We start from the raw sequence: 7,120 nt of genomic DNA on the forward strand, positions 1-7,120 counted from the left end.
AGATTGCAGAAAATATGTGGATTCCACATCCATCTCGGATTAGACACTGAGCAGTGGGTGCAATATTACTAACGCCTACTGTTTGCACTCGGAACCGTTTAGTTTGGGGAGGTTGTGCTTAGTGGCATTTTTCAGTAATCCTTAAATCCAAGTTTTAATATCAAAAGTGAGTTTTTCATTGACATAACACTAGTACTTTGTGTGGGCGTTTCACCATTCCTGTGTCCAATATAAGATAAGACAACAGGTATATGCCGTCATGAAACTGTTTGCAACAATGTCTAAAGGAAATGATCTTACAGCCCAATGTACTGTTCTAGGTTACCTGACACTTTGTCACTGCAGCTCCTTTATTTCAGTTTTGCCTAGTCAATAATGCGACAACGTCATCCGTAACCGCAACTTTCATGAGAGGTGTGAGATAGATATTGCCGCAGGAAATGGGTGTTATCATTTTTGTTTGTGACGCGATCCGACTGGACTAATCTCGATTCATCACAGGCAAGAAGAGCTGCATCTACGTTTTTCGAGATTACTGTAGATGATCTTGACCTGTTATCTCGAAGTTTCCTCGCCGGCTTTAAATTGAGCGATGCCACGAGCGGCGGGCATTCGTAGTTCGACCACTGACGAGCACGTTTGTTGCTTACGCCGCCGCCGAGTGATTCAGTTCTTTTGCGGGCACAAGTAAGTCCAAATAAAGAGCTTCGTTTCCAAATCTTGTTGGTGTCCTACTGACCGCTGGACTGCCGTCACTACAACGTGACAATATGAACGTTTGACGATTCAGCAATTTGAAAAAATTGTGCCACAACTTAGGACGAAGAATGGGCACAATGAGTACGGGCTGTCACGACAATTTTTGCAGCAAACCACGAAAATATACGCTCAGAACCTACATCATACAAAAGCCACTCCGGCGTGGATTTTACACGAAACCCGCTAAGAGAAAAGACCCAAAAAAGCGACAGTTACGCAGACAAATCACCGACAATCAAAACAAGTGCCAGCAGGAATGCTGGCTTGCTTATAGTGAAATGCCAGGAATCTCACACTACCGGTGAACCACTCACCGATAATTTTCGCACAAATGGAGGCCAGGCAAAGACGCGGCGCTGCATTTCTGCATTCACCCAGCGGGGCGTCTGTTTTAATAGGGTGTCATGGCAACAGCAGACAACACCTTGGCAACATTGCATTTGTTGGGAACGGGCGTCGGCAACACTGAACTTGGCTGCAGCGTCTGTTTTGGCAACATTGCACTTGTCGGGAACGGGAGTGGCCAACATTGGGCTTGTCTGCAGCGGCGGGCTTGTCTGCAGTAGAGGGAGGAGACGTTCCAAAAGACTGGAAAGTGAGCAGGATGAGACTAATATACAAAGGCAAGGGAAACAGGGACAACATTAAATCCTACCGACCAATTACGGTCACATCAGTTATTTACAGGCTAGCAATGCAGATGGTGAAAATGAGAATGGAAGAATGGGCAGAGCGTGAGGAGATCTTGGGAGAGTTGCAGAACGGTTTCCGAAGGGACAGACGGTTGGAGGACAATCTATTTGTCATAACGCAGTGTATAGAGATAGCTGAGGCATGTCGGAGGCCTCTATGGATGGCATTTTTAGACATTAAGGGGGCATATGACAATGTGAATCAGGAAAAACTTTGGGACCAATTGAAGGGATATGGCGCTGATAGAAATCTGGTTGAATATCTACAACGTATATATTCAGACAATGAGGTCGTGGTAACCTGGGAGGGAGAAACTACAAAACCAGCTAAAATTAAGAGAGGGTTAAGGCAGGGCTGCCCACTGTCACCTCTACTTTTCATGGTATATGTGAGCCAAATGGAAAAGAGGTTGGAAGAGTGTAGGGTAGGAGTTGACGTGAGTTATATGCAGGATGGTCAGAGGGTAAACCAAGTGTTGGCTGGACTAATGTATGCGGATGACATTGTTCTACTAGCAGACAAGCGAGATAAGCTGCAGGAACTGGTTAAAATCTGTGGTGAGGAGGGCAACAAGCTAGGACTCCAGTTCAGTAGAGAGAAGTCAGGGATAATGGTCTATAATGATGAGAAGGGGGACCCACTAGAAATACAAGACACTATGATAGACCATGTGAGTACGTATAAGTATCTAGGTGTATGGCTAAGTGAAGGAAAAAATCTGGAAGAGCATGAGAGGATTCTGAAGGACAAGGGAAAAAGGAATTCAGACATTATGAAGCATAGAGCACTATGGAACTATAATAGGTATGAGGTGGTTATAGGGGTATGGAAGGGAATCATGGTACCGGGCCTCACATTTGGAAATGCAGTCCTGTGCATGAAATCAGAAGTACAGTCAGGGCTAGAGGTCAGACAAAGAAGTGTAGGAAGGCTAGCCTTGGGAGCCCATGGGAACACTCCGAATGAGGGAGTCCAGGGAGATATGGGTTGGGCGTCGTTCGAGGTTCGGGAGGCCATCAGCAAACTGAAATATGATCAGAGACTAACTCAAATGGAGGAAACAAGGTGGGCAAAAAAGGTGTACAAGTATCTGTACATGAAAAGTATTAACACAAAATGGACTAATAGAACCCGAAAGCTAAGAACGAAGTATTTACGGGTGAGGGATGGGACGCAACAAAAGACTAACGTGAAAGTGGAGGTAAAGGAGTCGGAAAGAAAGAATGCAGGAAAAATTGGCGCTAGGCATATATAGGACACGAAAACAGGACATCAAAAAAGAGCGATTATTCGATAATTCGCGGGGCAGTTCACTGCTTTTTGAGGCTAGGACAGGGACTCTGAGAACAAAAACGTATAGGTCCAAATTTGAAGAAGTGGATATTTTGTGCTCTGCATGTAAAACGGAAACGGAGACCATAGAACACTTGGTTCTGAGGTGCGCAGAACTCCGCCCAGCCCTCCCAGAGGGGACAGCAACGTCCATAGAGATAGCGCTGGGATTTACTGGGGAGGACGGGCGAGTGGATGGGAAAAGCTTGACATTGACGAAGGGGAGGTTGGAGGATTGGTGGCGGAAATCAAGGGAGGCGTGAATTTCGAGGGTAAAAGGATAGACAGATTAGATATTGTAAGAGCGAAAGGGAAAAGAAAATTAAATTAACAATGGGGGAAGTATAGGCTAGGTGGCGAAAGCTACCGCCCGGTACAAAGGGTAAAGCCATTATCATCCATCCATCCATCCGGCTAGCAAACGGAAACACGCGTCCCGTACGTGTAGCTAAAACTACGAAGCGACGCGAGCGTACGCTACGTAGACTGCTCACGTTTACGCACGTGAAGGTTCTACGTACGTATAACTGAAACTGTCTATTATTGCAGTTTTTTAAAGTAGACGTCTATGTTAAATAGATTGAAAAAAAAAACGTTGTGATTGCATATATACATAAATGCTCAATTCAGGCTTCGAAGCAAAACTTTCGCGGAACTTCATATTCCGGTTTGGTTACGCAAGGCTGACTCCGAGTTTTGCTTCCGTGGCAACTGAAATCAGGGCTCGGGATTTGGCAAAGATGAATTCGAAGCCTCATTCTGGCGTACCCAGCAGTCAACATTTTTGTTATTCGCTCTTTGTGAGCCATGCAAGTCTTCACAGACGGCTTGTCTATCTCTTGAAGATATGCTATCAAAGAATGGAGTTGCGACTTCATGGGGAAAAATCTGCAGGTATGCCATGAATTTACAGCGGTAAAATGCTCTTAACAGTTTTTCAATGTTTTCATTACATCCCTGCTGGGATATATGAAGTTTTTTCCATCCTTGACGTATTCCTTGAGCGCAGTGAGGGAAGCATACTCATCGTCAGGGTTGCCAAGGGCAGCAGCCTTGCACTGCGCACGAGTTATGAATTTTAGAATTCCTTTCAAAACAAAACCGCCAACGTAAAACAAGACACGGCACTCGGTTGACTTCAGCTCTTTAATGAACAGGATTTTTGAATCACTGACTTCATCGACTTCATTTTCCATACCTTCCTTCTTGGCGTGTGCAAGCAGATCGTCAGCGTATTCACGGTCGTCAAGTTTGTAATTTGTCGACCTGGGAGTATGCAGAAAGTGGCTAACGCTGATGAGTCGAAGTGCACACTTCAAGTCGTACGCAGTGGGCACTGACTTCCTAAGTAGTACCACAGAAAAAAAGGTTTTCTAGGCAGTCTTGCAACAGCCTGCTCGTCAGAAGGAATTCATACCCTTCACTGCCAAGAAGCACTTCTTAAAGCGAAAAGGCGAAGAATAACAGCCGTTGTTGCAATTACGACCCCTGCTTGCGATGGCTTCCATTGAGATCCAGTGCCCATTTTGAGTTCTCTGATCGTGTCTATTGCCACACGCAGTGTGTCCAAGGCGGCATGATATTTAGTCATGTTTCTGCGGCTTAGCGCCATGGTAGGATGACGCGATGACACAAGTGCGTACCACCTAGAAACGAATTCCATAAACCACTCTGTTGTTTCGGCCTCTGGCTCAATCGCTCCTTATTTTATTAGGAACCGCATAGCTGGCGGGGTTTCGCGGAAGAGCTGCACAGCGACTCCAACTTTCATCTTGGTGAAGTGTCCACCAGTACTGTGGATTTGTGATAAATTTGGTGCTACCTTAAGTTCACTGGCCGCTTCATAATCCAAGACGGCCTGTACATGCTCTAGTTTCACCTTCGAGGAAGTCAATCCGTTCTTGCTTACTGTGTCATCACTGAGTGTGAAGACTTTGGAGCTTAGAAGCTGTCCTTTCAGGTTCTTAAGGACATGTGCTGAGTCAGAGGTGAAAAAAAGTTCCTTCCCGTCTAAGGTTGGGTGGGGTATTGAGCACGAAGCTGTCGAATGGAGGTGACTCGAAAAGCCAAATTCTCTCCACATATATGAGGTTTGCTGTACCCACATCAGAGGTGACTAGCCGTACTCTTAGAGAAATCTGGCTGCATATCTGAACTATTTCCGGGACATATGTCTTGGGTACAGAGCCGTCCACATGCCTACCAGTAAATTCATAGGCTATCACTTGCTTCCATTTTTGGTTTGCCCCACCTAGCATAAACACCAAAGCATGGCTAGCTGCCTCTTCAGGCTTCGAGGGCAAGGTCGTTCCTCCCAAAAGCACGTGTTCTCCACGATCGAGTCAAAGCCCGATGCAATCCCGATGCAATGTTTCAATGAACGGGCCAGCGAACACATGCGGAATGTGCGCCAACAACATGGAAGTTTCCTTGCTGACCACTGCAAGACTTGCAAAGGGTGTAGTCCGGAATTGAGCAAAACAGTTTTTTTGAAGAGCGGTAAAGACAGATTTGAGCGGGAAGTAGTGGAGGCATTTTTTATTAAGAAAGCGGGAAGCGCATGCGTGAGTAGGCCTTCAATTTCAATTAGTGACGCTGAGGTGGCTTTTCTCGAAGGCAGTCTGTAGATTTTACGTTTTATCTTTGACGCTGGGAGGTTTTCTCAATGATTTTGACGCTGGAAATAGTTAATTGACGCTGGGAGGTTTCCCCGAAGGTTTAAGTTTTCATGTCCACCAAAAATTTTCCGCGTTTGTTGTTGGCCATTATTTCATTATCACAATATGTGTTAAATCAGGATTGTTGAGTTCGCGCTCTGGTTGCCTTGCTCAAGCGTGTGTATTTCTTTTGAGAATGAATTGCTTTCATGTGGGTTGCGCGCTCTTCTAATCTTGAGACTTATAAAATAAGGAAAATGTTATCATGTGTATAGTGCAGAATGCATATCTGTCTGTAATAGTTGCGCCTACTTCCAGTGTTAGGACTTTTCATGACAATTTCGTTTTGATGTGATAGGCTTGCGAGATATGGCTGGGGTGATGCATAAAATGTAGGGGTCTGGTGCAATAAACTTCAGTTGCAAGTTGGCGCCCGTCCTGTTGTGTTCGTGTCTCCTTTGTCTTTGTTGTTTTCGCGCCGTCCGAACTACTTTCAAGATATGAACCAACTAGCCCAAATCAAAGTACTTCTTGAGCAATCTCCATTTCATCTAGAAAGAGAACGCAGTCTTTTTCCGCGTCCTCCATTCGCTCTGCTTTCGACCTCATTACGTCGATCACTTCATGCAGGATGCGTGGCAGAAACTTCAGGCTCTGAATTCTTCTTCCTAACGTTCTGCTTGATCGCAGAGGGTAGCCACTCTTTCTGAGATTTTCATACCCAGTGGTTCTATCAGTAAATATAATTTTTAGGCGTTGTTTTACTGTTTGCGCTGACCATGAATTGCCATCATTGTTGTTCCGAGAAAGGGCACGATTTTGGTCTTCATTTAAAAACTTCGTATTTCGTGAGAAATTATAGCTGCCTCTTTCTACAGCTTGCGCGATTCAGCTTCTGTAGTTTTTTGATAGTGTCCTTACATTCTTTATGGTGTTGTTTGCTCATTATTTGGCTGCTCTGAGATCTACTATCTTCTTCCTAAGCTCTGCTGCCTCAGAATCAAAGGGTTGGGTCGCACGAACCACTGGAGTTTCTTTAGGCCGTACATACGCGGTGGTCGAAGTAAGTTGCCCACTAGCATTGCTGTTTTCTGTACCCACCGATGTCTCATTTATCACCCCGTCTGACCATGAATCTGCCGGAGGATATTCTTGCGTGTTTAAGGGAAAGACGTTTCTCACATCTGGGGAAGAACTTTGTGCGGCAGCGTCACCACTGAATAATGCAGGCACGTGCACACTTGGGCCCCTTGGTGGCCTTCGCTCTTTAGGAGATTCTGGAAGCAGATAAACAAGGAAAGATAGCTCATTCCTTTTGCAAAACTCCGAAAGTGAGCTTTTCTCCATTGCAAAGGACTCTTCACCATGGCGGTAAACGTCAGGTGCAGCTGTCTTTCACCCTCCTTCAAGGAAAGGAAAGGCTAGGCAAAGCTGGCGCTAATTCCTTTATCTCCGCCCCGCCGCGGTGGCTCACTGGTTATGGCGCTCGGCTGCTGACCCGAAAGACGCAGGTTCGATCCCGGCCGCGGCGGCTGAATTTCGATGAAGGCGAAATTCCAAAGCCCCGTGTGCTGTGCGATGTCAGTGCACGTTAAAGAACCCTAGGTGGTCGAAGTTTCCGGAGCCCTTCACTACGGCGTCCCTCATAGCCTGAGTTGCTTTGGGACGTTAAACCCCTA

At 45.8% G+C, this 7,120-nt stretch overlaps 1 pseudogene; it reads right to left on the minus strand.

Annotated features, from left to right (window-relative positions):
• Positions 1-3,410: 3,410 nt before the first annotated feature.
• On the minus strand, positions 3,411-5,114 carry LOC149354486 (uncharacterized; annotated as a pseudogene).
• Between the last annotated feature and the right edge of the window lie 2,006 nt (positions 5,115-7,120).

This window comes from Amblyomma mixtum, chromosome 3 (genome assembly GCF_055824585.1).
Source record: "Amblyomma mixtum isolate Tamu chromosome 3, ASM5582458v1, whole genome shotgun sequence".
NCBI lineage: Eukaryota > Metazoa > Arthropoda > Arachnida > Ixodida > Ixodidae > Amblyomma > Amblyomma mixtum.